We start from the raw sequence: 20,528 nt of genomic DNA on the forward strand, positions 1-20,528 counted from the left end.
CCTGTACACAGCCTTTCCTTTTCTATTTACAAACTGGAACATGAAAATATAATTTTTACTGCCTTCATGGCTAACAAATTTCTTCTAGAATCAGTGTGAGATAGCAATCACAGGTATGTGGCCTGATGTAATCAAAATGAACCTGGAATAGTGATTGGGACAGAAGGCTCTGGCATAGGGAGGTTGGGGATATCATGAGAATATACGCCAGGAATATATGAGACACTAAGGATTGGGGATAGAAAGGGCAGATTTAGTAAGCTGAACCATGGAGAAGTTTGTGTAAACCAGGGGTTCTCTGTGGACCCCAGTCATACATCTGTTCACCCCCCTGCCCTACCACAGTAACAAGGATAAGGTAACAGTTTAGCTGTTACCAGCACAAGCAGGGGAAGACAATTGTTTCTGCAGACCACAAATCATTATTAATCAAGTGATTTGGAATGGTCATTAAGGCATAGAGAACAAAAAGTTTTAGGTCTTGTGAGGATGTTAGGGTGTGTCCCATAAATGTCTCACCCAAGTTACCATAATAAGCACATATATAACCTGTGCTTATAATATTAGTATATATTATATTATTAGTAGTATATATTAGTATATAATATATAATAAATAATAAGCACAACTTGACAGAAGGAGCACCCAGGGTATAGCTCATACATGTGTGGTCTAGTCCTTCTTAAGCTCGGGTATTGATACAAATCAGCTGGGTTGGCATATTTCTTTGAAATTCAGAGACTTCTTCACAGGTCAGGGCCAGGAATCTGAATTTTAAACAAGTCACGTGTGCGATTCTGATGAACCGCATTTTGAAAAAGGGTATCATCAGACTGCCTAGTGCAAACGGCACAGCGGTGACTTAGAGCTAAAAATGAGCTCTTGTTCTCTTTTTCTCCACTGACACATTAAGAAACCTCAACAAGTCAAGTCAGGAGTACATAAATACTCTGAAATTCTCCTGTGTTACCTAAATAATTGTGAACACTGCTATCTTTTGTGTAAACAAAAACAAAAACAAAAGGAAATATTTAGTTCTTTCCATCTATTGCAATTACTGTGCCACCGTATTTAAAATTTTAGCAGTCTTCAAAGAAGAGCCCACCCAAATTTCTCAAGGATCTCAGTTATCATCCCTGGAAAATAAAAATTCGATTTATCTTCCAGGGCTCTATGTCACTGGGCACAAAACATTATCTAACAGGCCTTACTTAAAATAAGAGCTACTGTTTGTTGTCAGGGACTGTTTCTACACATAGCATCTTGTTTAATTTCCACAGCAAGCCTTAGAGGTAGGAGCCAGGCTAATCCCCCATCTTACAGTTTAGGAAACTGAGGCTTTAGGCTTGGCAGGTTTAAGTTTGTCCAAGGTCATGCAACTAGAAAATAGAGCTAGTGTTTGAATTCAGATCTTTCTGACTCCAGAAGCACCAGCTCTTAAGCTCTAAGCAATTCTGCCTCCACTGGGAGCCTTAGTTCACACACATCCTATGAACATGCACAGATAAAGCAAATATCAATACAAATTGCAAAGCTTACTGAGGAAACACAATCCCAGTGGAGTAACAGGTCTATTCCATAAGAAATGACATAAAATCAAAATGTAATTATGCCTCTCTAAAATATAAATAAAAATTAAAATCTACAACAATATTCTGCGTTTGTCATGATTTAACTATGGAAATGGTCATTTTTTTTTTTTAAAGATTTTATTTATTTATTTGACAGACAGAGATCACAAGTAGGCAGAGAGAGAGAGGAGGAGGAGGCAGGCTTCCCGCTGAGCAGAGAGCCCGATGCAGGGCTCGATCCTAGGACCCTGGGATCATGACCTGAGCCAAAGGCAGAGGCTTTAACCCACTGAGCCACCCAGGCGCCCCAGCACATAAACTTTCTTTTTGTTCAGTGTAGTTGCCCCCAGAAATCTCCTGTGTGTAGTATTTCCTGACATATCTTCTTATAATTACTAATACTAAACTTTTTTTTTTCCCTGAGTATTCCTAATACCTTTAGCCTTTTACTGAAATTTCTGAACCAAACACAATAATCCCTCCCAACCACTCATGATGACACACAAAACCTAGAGTTTAAAAAGAATCAGACTGACCACAAAAATCATAAAAAGGACATGTCCCAAATCTGGCATTTTATTTAGAATATAAAGTTAATTTAAGAATCTAAGATCTCAGAAGCCAGCCTTTTTCCTTACTCAAGTAAAGAAAACGTCTTTACTCTTTAAAACAGCTAAACCTGGGATGCCTCGGGTCCTGCAATTTCTCCCCCACGTTTAGAGTCTTCCAGCATTGCAAGCTAGCTTGTTCTGCCTCTATTCCTAAATCCGAGGAACATTTTGTATTATGTTGTATATCACATCTGTCTCCACTGCTAGACTGTAAGCTCCATTAGCACGGGAACCACATCTGTTTGGTGTCTCTTGCAATAAGCACAGTACCTGGCACAGAGAAGGCACTTCATAAATGTTGATGAATGAATGAATGAATGAATGAATGATGTGCTCCATGAAACCAGTGGCTCCTAGAGCTTGGTTCTTTTTCCCAACCTCACCAGGATAATAGCTGAGCTTAACTGGATGCCTCTTCTTCTTTACTCTGCTCAGGATTCAAAAGCCATGATTTCTCAAATGACCACCAAGACATTGGACCAACTCTTCTCCATTCATCACTCTGAGATGGTTTTCCTAATGGTACCTCTCCTTCTTTGGCAGTGCTAGACACCACTCCAGTTTGTGAAGGCTAGATGAGCAGATGCAGGCCCCAAGTTAGGAACGGAAGACTTGATGGAGTGCTGGAGGATGAAAAAGTGAGGAGTTTTTGCAGCCTGCTTTTCTCCTTTGAATAGAACAAGTGTGCCCAGAGAGAAGAAACTCTGGGACTCTCCTCGGAGATTAAGGTTTAACAGAGAGGACACACATTGTCTAAGTCAGGAGGACCAAAGGAGGCCTTGTTCTTGCAGCAGACATGGCCTTGGTGATGTCTATAGTGGTTGGGCCCTTAGAAGGCAGAGAGACCCTTACCTTTCTACCTGTACCCCTCTGACTGATGCTAGGGACCCAAGTGTTGCTAAAGAGGCTTTCTTCCTCTAATCCAGAATTATCTACATAGGGAAAGGTTTTCTTGGTATTTATTTCCTCCCCTTCTCCATCCCCTACTCAGGTCACATCTGAATGTAAAGTCAGAGCCAAGTGTTGGTGGCTTTTGAAGTCATCCCAGCATGACTTCTCTTAGAATTAAGCCTTTCTTCTTTCCCTTTCCATTTCTTTCCTTCTTTCCTTTCTTCCCTCCTTCCCTCCTTCTTTATGGTGAAAAGCAGTTACTCATTTCAGTTTTTCTCCTCTTAAATGGTGCTGGCCAAAAGTCAGTACTTTATTATTATTATTATTATTTAAGATTTTATTTATTTATCTGAGAAAGGGAACACGAGCAGGGCAGAGAGGAGCTGAGGCTCCCACTGAGCAGAGAATCTGATGTGGGGCTCTATCCCAGGACCCCAGGATAATGATCTGAGCAGAAGGCAGACGCTTAACTGACTGAGCCACCCAGGCAGTGGCGTAAAGGTTAGCACTTTAACAAACTTCTAACAGCCCATTTGAAATTTGGAAAGAAGACTCCAGCAATTCAACAGATTAGAAAGTTTGTTTTTAAATGAGGAAGAAGATGGCATTGTAAGAAAAAGTGGCAAGTGACAGAAAAGGAAACCACCCCTTTCCACATAGCTAAGTACTTCTAAGACCTGGACTCCATTCTTTTTTTTATTTATTTTTTTTTTTAAGATTTTATTTATTTATTTGACAGAGAGATCACAAGCAGGCAGAGAGGCAGGCAGAGAGAGAGGAGGAAGCAGGCTCCCCGCCGAGCAGAGAGCCCGACGCGGGGCTCGATCCCAGGATTCCGAGATCATGGGGCTCGATCCCAGGATTCCGAGATCATGACCTGAGCCGAAGGCAGCAGCTTAACCCACTGAGCCACCCAGGCACCCCACCTGGACTCCATTCTTCACGGTAAAAAGACTTCAGCCTAATTTCAGGCTTTTTTTTTTTTTTTCCCCCCCCCCCCCCCCCCGCAATGTATTTAATGCCTCCTCTTCGAGGAGCACTCTCACACTGTTCTTTTTAAAGCTATCATTTCGGGTGCCTGCTTGGGTGGCTCAGTTGGTTAAGTCACTGCCTTTGGCTCAGGTCAATCCCAGAGTCTGGGGATCCAGTCCCACATTGGGTTTCCCCTGGTCTGCAAGGAGCTTGCTTCTCCCTTTCCCTCTGCCTGCCACTCCCCCTGCTTGTGCTCTCTCTCTCTCCCTCTGTCATATAAATAAATAAAATCTTAAAATAAATAAATAAATAAATAAATAAATAAATAAAGCTATCCTTTCTGGTAGGCCAATTTCAATCTATTTGTTTTGTTTTGTTTTCAGTAGCTCACAGATGGTGAGGTGAGCCTAGAGGTGAATTTATACAAAAACCATCATTTGACACAACCTTCCCCCTTCCCTTCGTTTTATCTGCTTTACCACAAAACATCATTGTTGTAGTTAACTTCTCAATTGTATGCCTCTCCTGTCTGTCCCATTCCACTTAAGGAAAAAGCAACCTTTCTGCCAGCTGCACTTCCGGCATCACAACTGTACCTTCAGACAATGTCTCTGGCCTAACGCCTGCCTCCCAGCCCTGATAACGCCACTTCACTGGGGCTTTAAACGATCGCTTTCTGTGGTGGTTCCTTGCTGTAACCTGACCTGTGCAGTGATTCTAATAAATCTTCCTTTTCTTCAGCTAGTTTGAGTAGATTGCTGTTGAATGTAATAGAAAGTAAAAAATAAGTTAAAAAAATTTAAGAGACCACCCAGGCACTCTAGATCAGTTGAGATATCCAAGATCTATTGAATAATACCTGAGAGTCTGGGGAAAACAAGCAATTAAGTTTGAACTGTTGAAGACCAAATGAAATCCTTTCTGGAGTGAATCAAGGAATATAACAAATAAATACATTAAGAAATAATTTATTTCTGAACATATGTGGGTATAAAAACCAGGCCATAAGCATTCTGAATAATTGCCATTAAATGTCTAAGGATTGGGAGGGAAAAGGTGGATTCTGCAAATTCTAGGTGGTAAATGAGACATCAAGTTTATGTAAGATTCTAGAAGGTGCTACAGAGTATATTACCCCACTGTTCCTCCCATTCAGGTGTTTACTTTAGAAAACTATTTCTGTCCCCAGACACCCAAAGAGCAGCCCTCCAGAACAGGTGAATCCTTGACCCTCCCCTGGTGACCGTGACAGCAGTACGCTTTTGTTTCCGCGCCTGGTTTTTCTTACTCTCCTTAAGTTCTGCTAGAGACCCCAATATTTGCACAATTAATTTCCCTTTTTCCTTAAGCTTATCTGAGTGGCTTTATGATCCTTGAAATGAAATGAAATCTGACTGAGACAGGCAAGTGAAGGAAAAATCTGTGCTTACTTAGAAAAAGGACAGCCAGCATAGGGTCACTGAGACTAGCCTAAACTTTTTTTTCTTTTGTAACAGGGCTAAGTATATTAGATAGCTCAGTTGCACTGTGGCTGTTGGAGATGTTACAGTCTGTTTTCTTCAGCCCAGTATCTATTTGCCTTCTCTTAGCAGTACCACAAATTTACTTTGAGAAACTAAAAGCTTTCTTTGTATGCAACCTTTTTTTCCTTACTGTTGTCTTAAAGTTGACTTTTATTTTCAAAATATATTTGCTCCCACGCAGAAGAATAATGTAACATCTGTGTAAGTTATAAAACCGACACCTATGAAGCTACCAAGAACAAGAATGTTACCAATGCACTGCCCCCACCTAAATATCTCTGTCCTAACTCAACTCCCTGAGGCTTCCACCACTGGCCTGTGCTCCCCACACCAGGTAAGCCTGCAGTCTTGCTGGGACAGTCAAGCAAAGTGTCCTCTTATAACTGGCCAAAGGGTGAACCTAAAACTTGAGTAAAGGCGATCGGACTCTTGCATTTCAGTCTCTTCAGTGGCAAAAAGAAAGCACAGAGTTTGAGCAAATTTATCATAATGAGAACAGAGAAAGTCTCCCTGAAACTGATCTCCTGGAGTTGGGAGTGTCCTGGGCTTTCAGAGATCTAGTTCCTTAGCCTTTTTTTTTTTTTTTCTTCCCCTAAAAGCCATCCTTCCCAAATTTCCTGCTTGCACTGTAATTAATTGGTTAGTATAAACCACTCACCAAAGAATTCTTCTCTGGTAACAATAGTGAATGAAAATTTCATAAAGCCTTTGTGTGATAAAAGTCGTATCAGGTATTTTCATGAGTGGGCTGCAAAACATTGGGTAAGATGAGAGTAAAATTACAAAATAATGGTCACCTCTGGGGAGAGAGAACTGGAGAGGAACTGGACCAGGGAAAGGGGCCTCAAGTATATAAAATGTTTTATTTCCTATAAAGAAATCTGAGGCAATTAAAAACATGTTAAGTAAGAAAGTGTCTACATGATCACCAGTTTATTCCTTATACTTTTCCTTAACTTACATTTTTAAATTCAGGTGAAATTAGGTGGCTTCAATGACTGTGGCCATGGGAGTGCTGATAAATGATCCATGTTAACCTATGGGGAGATATGTGCTCAGGGTTCTGCCTTAGATGATGCTTTTAAAAAATGACTTGGAAAAATGTAAAGAAAGCATCACATTTGTGAATGAACCAAAGATGCTGAGATCAATAGTAAATATGTTGAATTAAATAATCAACATACAAAAAAGAGTTAGCAAAATGTAATTCTGGGCTGAATCTCATCGTCTAAAGAAAAATTATTCTACCATTTATTGAGTACTTATCATATGACGAGTGCTGTTTTAAGAATTTTACATATATTATTTTATTTAATCCCTATAATGACTTTATGAGGTACACATTACCATCCCTTTTATATATGAGGAACTGTAGCAAAAAGAGGTTATGCAGTTTGTTCAAATTCACAAAGGTAGTAAGTGCTGGAGCCAAACTATTAACCCATGTTTTAATAACTCCAGAGGCTTAGCTCCTAACCACTATATCATACCAGGTTTATAAAAGCTTATGCCTCAGTTTCCCCCAAATAAACTATATAATACAGAAGAATGGAGGAGGCATGACTTAATAGCCCACATTTCCAAAAAAAAGTTTTTTTTTTTTTGTTTTTTTGTTTTTTTGTGAATAAGCACAGTATCAGTCAGCAGAGTGATGTGGCTGCCAAAAAAGCAAGTTCCATCTTAGGCTGCAGTAATAGACATTTTGTATCAAGGATGAGGGAGCCTTGGTCATGCTGTACTGCACACTGCCTCAGGCCCCACAGGCTCTAGATAGCCCACTTGAAGGAACACACCAACAAAGACAATAGGCAGGGTTTGAGAGGAGACCACGAATTGAAATTGGTGACCTAGCAAAAATGTTTAAGGAACTAAGACCTTTTGTCTGAAAAAGGCACAACTCAAGGCAGGAGGCCATCATGATAGCTGTCTTCACATATTTCAAGTGTGGAAGAGGGATTAGACTGTTCTATATGGTAACAGGGGAATAAGAAATGGAACAATGGACAATACTTAAGAGGAGAGAAATTATGTTGACTATCAGGCAGAACTGTGTAGTGGTCCAAACTGTTAGAAGATAAACAGACTGTCTTGGGAAGAAAGGAGTTCCCAGGAGATGGATGCATCCTAGTGGACAGTCCTCTTTGGGGATGTTGTTGGAGCTTCTAATGAGATGGTGGCTAGAAAGACCATCTAATGCTTACACTAGTGCTCACTGGTTTTATTATCAAATCCATTAGTGTAAAACCATCGTCCACTTAGAGACCTAATTTTATGGTATGATCCTTAAGTGACTCCTTGGTGACTCCCCCTCTTTCTCTCTCCTAAGACAGAAAGCTTGCAGAACTAGCTGTCCAGGACCTTAGTATAGGTAAGTCCAGCTCCGCTACTAGTTGTATAACCTTGAAGGAATCATTTAGCCTTTCCCTGCTTCCATTTTTTTCATCTTCAAAAACAAAGTCCCTTTCTTTGTTTCACCTAGCTCATGTGGATACTAGTAAGTATGCCGGGCTATCTCAGACGAGCTTTAGAAAATTAAAATGATACACAGGTACAACCTATGATGACTATAATGTAAGTTCTGTTCACCAGATACCTGGGATACCCAGCATTTCTTTGCACCTCTCTCATCTCTATATTCTCTCTGATCCTTCCTAGAATTTATAGGCTTTTAGTTTGTTTTTCCTTTCTTTTGTTTCTCTGTTTTGCAATTTTTCGTTGAGTTACATGTTAGGCAATGTACAAGTTCTTATGCTAGCCACTGTTGGAAAATAAAATGAAGGAGATAACATTTCTTCAGGTGTTTCTTTGCTGTACACACAAATAATGTAATAAAGGCAAGGGATTTGAATGCCTTAAGAGTAATACAGATAAAATGCTATAGATCACAAGAGTGGGGAATTCCAAGATGCTTTGCCAAAAGTCACTCTAGGAAAGCTGGATAATCTTTCTTTATTTCTTTCTTTTAAGATATTATTTATTTATTTGCTTGAGAGAGATAGAACATGGGGTTGTGGGGAGCAGAGAGGGGCAGAGGAGAAGGGCGAAGGCCGGAAAGAATCTCAAGCTGACCCCAGGCGGAGCTTGGAGCCCAGCTCGGGTTTCGATCCTACCACCCTTGAGAACATGACCTAAGCCAAGACCAAGAGTCTTGAGGCCCAAACAACTGAGCCACTCAGGCCCCCCTAATCTTTCTTTCTTATTTCCAACTCTGCTGGGATCTAGTGGAAGCTGGTTCTCTTCAGAATTATGAATACTTGCATTGGTGCTAAAAAAGTGATTTGACTGTCCAAATTCCAATTTTTGCTTCCTTGGACTTAGCCTTGAGGAGAGAGGTATGATTTGCTCTCTCTCTCTCTCTTTTTTTTTCAATGGAGGGGGGACAAAAGGGAAGCTCAGCAAGGTCATAATACAAGGCAAAAATTGTTATGTAAGGCCGACCCTCATCAACGTAACTATCTAGAGTTTCCATGGGCAAAACAAGGCTTGTTTCAAAGAAGGATTTATTAAAAGTTTCCTTTTTTAAGGTGCTTAATTATGGCCACTCAGTGGGATGTTTGCTTTAACCTGGGATCTCTCTGACATCCCTTTTATGGGCAGAGATACTGGAGTTGGTAGGATATAGGCTAAAGGGAAATCATAAACCCTGGGTGAGTTAGTTGCAACAAGTTCCATGAATTCCATTTGATACTCTGGTTAAGTCTTAGAAAACTTTCTGCAAAGTAGGTGTCATTGGTTTATATGTGAGGAAAATAAATAAAATTAATATCTATTGAGTGTTCAGTAGGTTCCAGGCCTCAGTATTCTATATAGATGATTTCATTTATGGTCAGTCATATTATTCTTATTTTACAAAAAAGAAAGCTGAGTTTTAGAATGACTAAGGAATTTTTCCAAGGTTACACAGCTAGGAAGTCGTGAAATCAGGATTTGAATTAGGATTGTATAAAGAAGTAGTAAATAGATAAGAAAATAAATGTTATTTATAGATATTTAAATAAAATATAAAGTTATAGGTATATGTTTACACACACATTTAAATTTATTGTCCCCAAACTATTTTTTTTTAATTTAAAGATTTTTATTTTATTTATTTGACAGACAGAGAGATCAAAAGTAGGCAGAGAGGCAGGCAGAAGGAGAGGGGGAAGCAGGCTCCCTGCTGGGCAGAGAGCCCAATGCGATGCAGGGCTCCATCCCAGGACCCTGAGATCATGACCCGAGCCGAAGGCAGAGGCTTAACCCACTGAGCCACCCAGGTGCCCCCCAAAACTATTTTGTAATAAAGGACTCATATAAAATAAAATTAAGAAAATGGACAAGTCAAGGCCATGAGAAGGAGGAATGTGCTAACTTTATGAACTTTGATCATCAATTGTGAAAACAGGAAAGGAAAAACGAAGAGCCTTTATTTTTTAAATTTTTCCTAAACTCTTTTAAATGCCATTTTACTATACAGCAAACAGTTGTTTTTATTTTCATAACCCTACATTACGAAGGTTAAATAAAGTCTATGAAAGCTATGGTTTTTCTTGATCACATTTTGAATTTTTGAGCATCACTGTCTTTAAAATTTCTTGATATTTATTCTTAAATGAGATGATAAAAATCTAAAAAGTACTTCCTAAATGGTAAAATGCTACATTATGTTCAGTTCTATGCCTCTTTTACTTAGGGGTGAGGCCTTATCTACTATACAGGAGGCTGGCATTCCATTCTATTGCTTCTCCTAGGAGCAGGCAAGTTTCCTTTTCCAGAATCTGGCATGCACCAGGGTCTAGCACATAAATCCCTCTCAATAAAGGATTTGCAAAAGAATATTGAATGATGACATTTACTACCACATGATGCCTAATACATCACCAATATATAAAATACATTTTAAAAAAATGTGTCATTCTCCCAAAATAAAGGCTCTGTGGACTTACCCGTTTTCTAGAATCAGTAATGTGTTGTAGTGAGACATTTCTGGGCACTTCTTTATGCTCTCTTGCATCAGTCCTGGTCAGCAATCTGCCCTTTCAGAGGTCTCCAAACTTGAATGCAAAACGCTGGGCATGTGCTAAGACTGTATCACAGGAGTGTGGGAAGAAAATATTAAAACTCTTACTTAATTTTATTTTTACTTCATGCTTTTTCATTTTGTTTCTGTGAGGATATGCTTTGTAATAATAACTATTATATCTGTGTAGTGGTGTACTTTAAAAACACATATGGGGGCCCTGGGTAGTGCAAGTGGTTAAGCCACCAGCTCTTGGTTTGGGCTCAGGTCATGATCTCAGTGTCCTGGGATCAAGTCCCATGTTGGGCTCCATGCCCAGAAGGGAGTCTGCTTAAGATTCTTGCTCCCTCTCTCTCTCCCGCTTCTCTCAGCCACCGCACATGCTCTCTCTAAAATAAACAATTTAAAAAATCTCACAAACATAAATAAACATACATATGTGTATATATGTATGCATAGACATACATATATATACTGAGTATATATGCTTGAACATTTTACTGATAACAATGTGTGATCTAAAAGTCTGAAAAGTGTATCTCTAAATAGTTCTGCTAAGCTAAGCATAATTCAGCAAAAACAAAAACCAAAACCAAAAAACTCTTCTACCATAAAGAAATAAAGGATGTTTTCCTATGGCTGGGGTTGGGGGTTAGGAGTATGTTGGTTTTTTACATTTTTCATAGCATAAATAAACTACCAAACAATCATAACACTTAAATTAGCAGTTAAGTATAGCAACTTGTGTTGATTTTTTTCCTTTTTTTTCCAGAAAAAAATTTGTTGATTTTTTCCCCTTTTATTTTTCAGAAAACACTTTTCAGAAAAAATGCACAGTGAAAACCTGAGAACGTTTTTCTGATCTTTCCTCCATTTGCCTCTTATCCCTGAAGTTTGTCATTTGGAAGGAAGGCCTGCCAAATTACTCAAAACCCATGCTGGGTGTTAAGAGTTCCAAGTTTAAGTTCCTTCTACATTGCAATTCTATGTAATATCGAGGAGGTTAAATAATTTGTCCTTGTCTCATTTCTCTGATGGGTAAAATAGAGATAATAATACTTAGGGCCTCCCTCATTATGGTGCGATATGGACAAAGAACACTTTGTTCCATCTTTTAAATACATGCAAAGTGTTATTAATATAACTTTTAATATTGTCAGTTTAAAATGCTGTGATTTTACATACTTTTTTAAAAGTTATTTTCTTTTAAAAAATAAATGAAATATCATATTTCTAAATACCACTATTTGTTTTCTAAATTTCGCAAGCTTTAGTTTTCTCTGTATCTGTTTTTCTTTGCCACTCTTACACACACACATATATGCACACTCACTTGATAACTTTATGGATGTGAGAGAAAAACCTTAAGATTGCATCAAGGAAATAAGAGGGATTTGAAATAAATTCTCTTCAGTTTTCCTTTAAGTTTTAAAGCTATGAACCTAGGCCATAAAATCATAGTGTTTATTTAATCTTCAAAATGTTTGTGTTTAAGAATAATTCACAGACTTTTAAATTCAGACGGAACCTTAAGAATACATCTAGGCTCTATGATAATGCCTGGCACATAGTAGATGTTGAATAAACATTTAATGAAGGAAAACTGGGGAAAGTTTCTTATTTTAATCTTAAAAAAAAAAAAAAAAGGAAAAAATAACCCCAAACCAAGTCTGAGCATTAAAGAGGGTAAGTTAGTTAGTTGCTCAAGATTGTTCAGCTAGTTTAAACATGGGGTCTAGAATTTATTCCTCTTAACTTCTAGCTTTGTTTTTTTTCCCCCAGCAGTCTGTTGACTTGTTTATATAGGACTGCCAAATATAATCTGCCAAAGATGCATCATAGAAAAAAAAAATCGGAAAGTACAGCCTTCGCGTTCACCATCTCCAAAAGTCACTCAACATGTGATGTTCACATATGTTGTGAAATATGTAAATACCATACATAATATGGAAAATATAAATCTCATATATATTGACTCAAAAGGTCTATTTTTAAGGAAAAGTATCAGTAGCCAAGCTTCCACGACTTATTCTACCTTATAGCACGATTTGTATGCCCACGCAGGTGATTTGCGGTCCTCCGACCAGCTGAAAGTAGATAGGTTATTTCAGCAAAACGTTTATCTTTGTTTCTGTGTATTGTTGTATTGATTTTTCTGAATTTACCTAGGAACGAGGCGTTAACAACCTCAATGCATTACAGCCCTAATAAACTTATCTTGCACTATTTTGGCCTATGTGATAGCTAACCCATTGACAAAAGAAATCCCAGCTGCCAAAATCCTTTCTTGGTCACTTGTTAGCCAGGTCAGGCTGTAAAATCATAACACAATGCACGCCTCTTCCATGGGGCACCACACGGCAGCGATTAAAAAAAAAAAAAACCCTCACTTCCATATCCAGTGGAGTTGTAGTTTATTACTATAACCCTCCCAAGTCAAAAGGACACCAGTTTCAAGCCACGCAACTTGGTGCAGACAGGGTTTTTCCTCCGTACCCCACTCTGCTGGGCCTCCCTACCTGTCCTCTCCTACTGTCTACAGGTCCCGAACATTAGAAAATAGAAAATGTGATGATCTTTGTGTGTCTCTGTAAAATGTGTGTATGTGTGCGTGTGTTTGGGTGTAACGGGCCTTCTGTTTGGCCGCGCCGCCTGTCCGTCAGGCCGCGGGCCAATGGCAGGCTGCCTTATATAAAATGAGTGTTTTCAGTCTCTCCGGGTTGCATGTACTGTATGTGGAGCAGTGTACAGTGAAGCGGAGGCAGAGCGGCACCGCGAGCTCCTCTCGACTTTCCCATACAGGAACCCTGACTGGCCGCTGAGGGCGAGCCACACACACGCCCTCGCGCCCGGCGAGCCCGCGAGGTAAGCGCCCCCCATCCCCAGCCCTTCCTGGGCGCTCTCCCCGCACTTTCTGTTTTCCTACTCACTTGCGAGCCGCCGGGCTGCAGCCCCAAGGACTCCGCGGCAGGAGCAGCGGCGGCGGCAGCCGGTAGGGTGGACTTGAGGAAGACGGAGGGAACCCCGCGCGTCCGGAGCCGCCGCTGGCCGCTCGGCTCCCCGGGCACTTTCCCCCTCCGCCAAAACTTTGGGTCGGGAGAGGTCGGGGGCGAGGGTCGCGGCGGCCGCGCCGGCGGGGGGCGGGGGGCGCGGAGGCAGTGCCCTGCGGGCGGGAGGCTGGGGGCCGGGCTGGGGAGTAGTAGGCCAGCCGGTGCCAGGCTGCGTTTGCAACCAGCACCTCTCGGCACACAGGCAGCGCCGCCCGAGAGGGGCACGGGAGCCGGGGCGCGGGCAGGAGCAGCCCGAGGAAAACAACAACAGAGCCAACCCTCACGCCGGCGGGCGGCTCGTGGCCGCCCGGGGAGCCCCAAACTTCATCTCGGCGAAAGTACGTGGATCCCAGCCTGGTCTCGGCTGCCGGGGAGGTGGGGCCTGGGGAGCTGGGGCAGGGGAGGAAGGTACGGGGAGGGAGCCCTCGGTGGATTTATTGAACGTTTCGTGTGCGTCGGTGACCGGGAACAGCAGCCCAGTTGCTCGTTCATCTGGAGAGTTGGGATTTGGGTGTTCCGGCCCCGCAGATCGGTGCCCTCTCACCCCCCACCCCTAACCAAATGCGCGGCGAGTAGAGAAAGTGCTGTTTTAGTGCCAGAGTAGCCGGGAGGAAGAATAGGGGGAGAGGGGGAAGAGGGCGAGGGAGAAGGGGAGAGAGAAGAGGGAGGGAAAGCGGGGGGGGGGGGGGGAGAGGGAGAGAGGAGAGAACGAGAGAACGGGAGGGAAGAGAGGAGGGGGAAGAGGAGGAGGGAGGCTGTGTCAGGATTTTGCTTGAATGTGGGATTATGTTGTGTCAATAAGTTTAAGGTGGAGAGAGCGAGGCTGGGGGTGGTGGTGGAGGGGAGGAGGAAGGCCTTGGCTGTTTAAAGTCTTATTTCTGAAGGTAAGTTATGGCATTGCATGGTCGCGATGACAGAAAACTTGCAGATCCTTTATCCGGGGATGGGGTCGATGCCTCTAGAAAGAGCTCCCCAGCCCTCTTAAGCCACACTCGTGTTACACTGTTATTTGCTGCGATCCGGGTCGCTAGTAAATTACAGAAATCAGACTCGAGGTTTCTTTTCCTCCTCCACCTCGTCTCGCTCGCTCACCCTCAGAAATTTATTATTATTTTTTTTTAATTTCTTGGTATTGTATGAAACTTAACGTAACTGAGACCAAACCCGAGTCCTGTAATTCACAAGGACCCTAAATCCAAGAATCTGGAACACGTTTACGTGTGAAATATCCGCGATCATTTCTGCTAAATGAGGAAGGTAAAACGAAACGATGCAAAAAGCTAAGACACAACATGTACGACAGAGGGGGGGGGAGAGGGAGAGACGGAGAGAGAAGCTATTTTTTGCTTTCCTTTCTGTAGAAAGGAAAATAAAGCGTGCATTCCCCTTCCCTCCCGGTGTGTAGGGTCTAGTCAATATTTTAACTGTCTGAGGACAAATTAGCCCAGGTGGATCTTGTTGAAAAGTTTTCGCGAGGTGGGGTGGAGGTGGGGGCGGTACGAAGGGGAAGGTGGGTGGAGGTTGTGGGGGATGGGGACGGAGCGAGCTCTGCCACTGCTAATGGTCATTGGCCTGGGGCTTTGAAACCATTGCCTGTCCTGCTAATGACACGTCCAGTTCTCCTCTCCAGGCCGCCGACGCCGGGCTGCCGGAGACTGGGGTACTTTACCCACGCGGGGAGGGGCCTTCTTCGCCATCCCCTGGGGTTGCCCACTCGCGGCGTGGGGGCCCCACGCGCGCCCCCTCTCTTGCGCGCCGCCGCCACCTCTGCTCGCGCGACTTTTGTAGCCAACCCGCGGCGAGGGGGCGCGGGGGTCCCCGGCGCGGACGTCCCCGCGCGGCCACCCTGCGCCGGGCCCCACGCGCGCCGTGCCGCGCGGTCCAGGCTCGGAATGGCAGCGCCCGGCCGGGCGGCGGTGCCTCCCCGGGGGGCAGCGGAGGCAGCGGCGGTGGCGGCGGGATCTTCGCCGGGGCCCGCGGGAGGAGGAGGAGGAGGAGAGGGAGGAGGAGGAGGGGAAGGAGGAGGAAGAGGAGGAGAGGGAGGCGTTTTCTGCCCAGACCGCCGCCAGTTCGAGCGGGCACGGGGACGGGGACACCCCACTCGTTGCTCCTCCGTTATGGAAAGGTGTTTAGCAGACTTTTACGCCCGGAGTGTGGGATTTGTACTTCATTTTTCTCTCTCCCCTCTTCCCCAAAGCAAGATGGACTCTATTCCCTTTCTCTTTCTCCCTGTGCCTCTGCCTCTGTCTTGTCAGCCTTTAAGATCGACATTTTGTACTAAGATGCAAACTTGATGGTGACCAGCAACAAAGGCGGGGTGGGATCCCTCGCTCCCTTCCTCCCTCTCGGTTTCCTAGCTCCCTCCACCCCGACCTCGGAGACCTGGTGGCCCTGCACTTGCCGCGGGGGGCTCTGGCGAATGTGTTTCCCGGCTCGGTTCCGATCTCCAATCTGGGGATTGTGACTGGGGCCGGGTGTTTGGGCGACGGCTCTGGCCGCCCCAGGTCTGCAGGGCTGAGGGCTGCGCTACCTGGACCGGCTGCCGTCGCCGTGCTACCTCCGGCCGGCTCCAGGGCACCGTGAAGGCTCGGGCTGCCTATCGATTGCTATGATTTGGCTACTAGTTTATTTGTCCTGGGGGCGGCGATCACTTGGTGCAAGTTGATGAATGATCGCGGTGTGGGTTTTGGGTTTGCAGAAAAGGATCAACTTTCAGCTTTGTACATACGGGGAGTAGGGAGTGAGGGTGCTGGGGACACCCTGGAATGCCAGCTGGGCAACCCTCAGCCTCTGCTCTCTGAATACAGGGAGCTTCTTTGCTTTTATTTGCTTCACAGTTTGCGCGTGGGGGTGGGGAGTAGAGAGGGGAGGGATTGGAGGAGAGCTGGACTCCTGGGTTTTGAGGACCTTCCTTCATAGGTGTTGCAGGAGTGGGGGCTCTATTGTAAAGCTCTACCATACTGATGATGTACCTTTATTTGATACTTTATAGGTCACTATCATATGACAAAGGCTTTGCCGCAGTTCATCTTCCTCCCCCTGTACTTTCCATTTGCCTTCCTGGGTAAGTATGCAAACTCTTTCTACAGGGAAGCTAGATGGCTATTAGTAATGGCCTAAGGGTCCTTACTGTTCACAGGAAAAGACGCCTTATTGGGGTTACAGCACCCCGGAAATCTTATTGAGTTTCCTATAGAAGTCAGTTTATGATTCTGAGTATTTAAAATTCAATTGCTGTTATTATTATTTTAAGGTAGTTTAAATGTTTATTTCACGTATATCTGCCAAGTGTCATTTGAAAACTTACTTTCAGATAGTCATTTTAATTGATAATGAAATTTTACAGAGTCAAGGCCTAGGAAATTTAATACCAGATACTATTGTGGAACGATTGTAGCCTATGAGTGGAGAGAATTATTAAAAACCCAAGGAAGCATTGTGCAGAATGCCTCTCTAATTATAGTGACTGACATTTGCTTACTCTTTCTTAGGTGCTCTGTCTTGGGTAACTTGTGCTCTTTGTGACAGTTATTTTTGTGGTGGAGAAGGGTAGACTGGACAGTGTTGTAAATCCAGTACTTAGTGGACCAGCTTGATATAAAAAGCAAATAACTATTTCCAAGTTAATCATAATTTCCTTCAAGATTTATGTGTTTGGAGAAATTGGGTATATTTTAATAGCCATTATATGCAATAAACAGTGATTCTGAAATCACTTAAGTGCCTTTTTCACATGTATGTCCCCAAATGGAAAAATTGGTGAAATAATATGTGGGACAGCAAGTGCCTGAAAGTTAGTTTTTGAGAAGTAATGGTCTAGGTGAGAGTTAATAGAACTTTTGAAAGCAGCAGGGTGAGCCCAAATTGCAGAAAACCAGCTTACAATTTGCCCCCCTCCATTGTAAGGAACACCTCAGATATTCCAGGGTGCTAAGTTAAGAAAACTGCTTGTATAAACGTGTAAATCAGTTGTGGTACTTGAGAATATTAACCATAGTGAAGATGGAGTTTGTATTTGTGAATGAAAATAGACTTGAACTCCGTTTTCCATAAAAGAAAAAGGAAAGAGATTTTAATCTGTTCTGTTGTCTGACTTGCTGGGATATTATATATTATACATGTTACTAAAAGGTTTTCTTAGTATTGATAGCAACTGAGGACCAGGCCTTTTTCTGGTAGTTTCCATATAGTGGCAAAGCATACTTTGACATTGCCGAGAACTTTAGGTGATTTTAAGTTCTGTGTCCAACATCTTTCATGGAAAGTAAATACCACGTTATTTTAGATAGGAGAACTTTTTTTTTTTTTTAAGATTTTATTTTATTTATTTGAGAGAGAGACAGTGAAAGAGAGCATGAGCGAGGAGAAGGTCAGAGGGAGAAGCAGACTCCCCATGGAGCTGGGAGCCCGATGGGGGACTCGATCCCGCGACTCCGGGATCATGACCTGAGCTGAAGGCAATCATCCAACCAACTGAGCCACCCAGGAGTCCTTTAGGAGAACTTTTTAATATGTCACATACATAATAATCTGATTAGAACAGTCAGAAAGAGATATAAGATGAATTTAGTGCACACCAAAATATGTGGATTTCAGTGTCTTTAGATTTTTTTTTTTAAGGCTTGTTTGCAAGAGAAGTTTTTCATTTTTGAACATATGGCGAGAGTATTCAAAATGCATTCCTGATTTACTAAAGAACACCACATTTATACATGTGAGGCACATTATTTTGTTCACTAGGGCAAACTTTTAATGTTAGTTCTTTCCCCATGGAAATATATTTGACCAATTCACAATTTAAAATGGGAATCAGTAATTTCCAGAATAAAAGCGATCTGATGAGCTCTTGCATTTCTTTGAGATATCAAACAACTGGTTCATTAAAACAATATTTTCAAGAACAGTCTTGGTCTTTGAAGTTAGAATAGTTTTTGTAGTGTAAAACTTGTAGTAGTGATCTAAAAGAAGTCACCCTGACAGTGAATTACCAGTTATTTGCATCTAAAACATATTTATTTGATTTGAAGCTTTATTATCAAAATAAGAATTTAGATAGAGGTTTTGCTTCTATCTTGCCAAGAGTTTCCAAACTTCCCATTTTATTATTCTGCATATCTCTATTAAGTTCTGAAACTGAAGTCTTAATTTGCATTTCACATTTAATGCTAGCTGTTGAAAAGAGGAGGTTCATAGATGTGTTTCCTACTCAGTGCTACATTTTTTGGAGCTACTGTGGCCGGTTTAGAGAATCTTCTGCTAGAGACTTAAATATTTACAAAAATTTGCAATTTTGACACCTCCCCCCCTTTTTAAAAAATTCATCTTGATCTTCCTATCTACCTTTCAAAAAAAAAAGTTCTGGATTTAGGAGTTTGTGAGATAGCTCTGCCTTAAACATACATATAGGTCTGCTTACAACATGAAAAGTATATGCCACCTTTGAACTTATAGATTTATCTTTATACTTAATCCATTGAAATAGGAGATTTGTTTAGATATGGAATTGAGAACACAGCTTTGAGTAGAAGCTAGGCTGAACACGTAATTATGGTTTGCTTATGCTGTAAGTAACTATGTAATTGATAAGGCTTTTTGTTTGTAGTTTAAAAAAGAAGGTGTAAAGTCATATTTTTCAGTAAAATGACAAATATAATTTCTAATTAACCATCATCAGTCAAAATATTAAAAGTTTACATTTTCCTGCATTTCATAGAGCATGGATAAAGCAAGGGCCATATTTTTAATTACATCTTACCAGGAATATCAACTACTTTTATATTAGGAATCTTTTATAGAAGTAATAAAGACTTCACAGTTCGACCCTACTAAAAAAAACTTTTTGAAAATAGCCTGGCTGTTCATGCTGTACTAAAGGAAATCCTTGAAATTATTGGTGTCTTATAAAAGTGCAGAAATGTTTAAAATTGTGATATTTAAATGTTCTAAGTTACTAAATTTAGGCAATTAATTGTGGCATATTGCATCACCACCAGTGTGGGATACCTGTATTTTGAGACTTAAGCAGTGCTTAACTTAAGAAGGAGACACTTTTCTTGAACTTGTAGTTCGAAGTCCACCTCATCTTTTAACATTTCACCACTGAGAGCACCTTTTAAAATAGGCCTGAGTGATACCTTCTTTATATTTTTAGTCAACTTCCTTCCTCTCACTATGAAATGAAAACAGACCCGAATTACAAAAACATTGTAATTTCACTGCTTGGTTTTTATCACATGCCTCAGGTAAATTGGATACAGGTGGTCCTCAGGCCATCCTTTGAGAAACACTGCTCTGAAGGTAGTAAGGACTAAGGCTAAAGATTGAATGAGGGTCTTCCAGCTAGAAGACTTGGTGACTGTAATTCAGTCAGTGGGTTTGTACTACCTCAAGGGCAGTTATCACAGACTGTGTCGAATTATAGAGATTTCTATATATTAAGTTATACCTGAGGAAAGCACTTTTTGAGTACATCTTCTCTCAACATTCATCTTTGTTCATATTATCCCTTAGAAGGCAATTACAGTTTCTTGAAATGCTAGTACATCATTTTAAAACTGTAAAGATACATGCAGAAAATCTTCATGTATTAATGGAGATTGTTTTCATTTTTTTTCCTTTCAAAGAGAAAGATGAGATGAGAACTGGAATAAGTACCAGTTGCAAAATGGAAATGCAAAAGCAGACAAGCCAATAGCGAATTCTATCTAAAAGTATATATAGAGGGGCACCTGGGTTGGCTTAGTCGTTAAGTGTCTGCCTTCTGCTCTGGTCATGATCCCAGGGTCCTGGGATGGAGCCCCATATTGGGCTCTGCTCCACAGATCTTTAAAAAATAAATAAATAAAAGTGTATATAAGTACAAAGAAGATGAAAGACTAAGGGAATGAAAGACTAAAGGCTTGAATATAGAC

At 41.7% G+C, this 20,528-nt stretch overlaps 1 protein-coding gene and 1 long non-coding RNA gene across 10 annotated transcripts in view; one reads left to right on the plus strand and one right to left on the minus strand.

The window, feature by feature from the left end:
* Positions 1-1,460: 1,460 nt before the first annotated feature.
* Positions 1,461-19,799, minus strand: LOC116864520. Its single transcript, XR_004382031.1, has 3 exons — positions 19,718-19,799; positions 19,664-19,669; positions 1,461-1,471 (listed from the first exon to the last, which is right to left on the minus strand). It is a non-coding gene; the product is annotated as an uncharacterized LOC116864520 (long non-coding RNA).
* Positions 13,287-20,528, plus strand: part of BBX (BBX high mobility group box domain containing) — a 273,737-nt gene continuing 266,495 nt past the window's right edge. For 8 of the 9 annotated variants that reach the window (XM_032852106.1, XM_032852108.1, XM_032852111.1 and 5 more), the window contains exons 1-2: positions 13,287-13,432; positions 16,610-16,681. The gene's annotated coding sequence lies outside the window, so the exon portion shown is untranslated. Of the gene's footprint in view, positions 13,433-13,834; positions 13,956-16,609; positions 16,682-20,528 lie in introns of those variants that run through there. The other variant, XM_032852107.1, reaches the window with a different exon arrangement.

Source organism: Lontra canadensis, unplaced genomic scaffold, assembly GCF_010015895.1.
Source record: "Lontra canadensis isolate GAN:19392208 unplaced genomic scaffold, GSC_riverotter_1.0 scaffold6, whole genome shotgun sequence".
NCBI classification, from domain to species: domain Eukaryota; kingdom Metazoa; phylum Chordata; class Mammalia; order Carnivora; family Mustelidae; genus Lontra; species Lontra canadensis.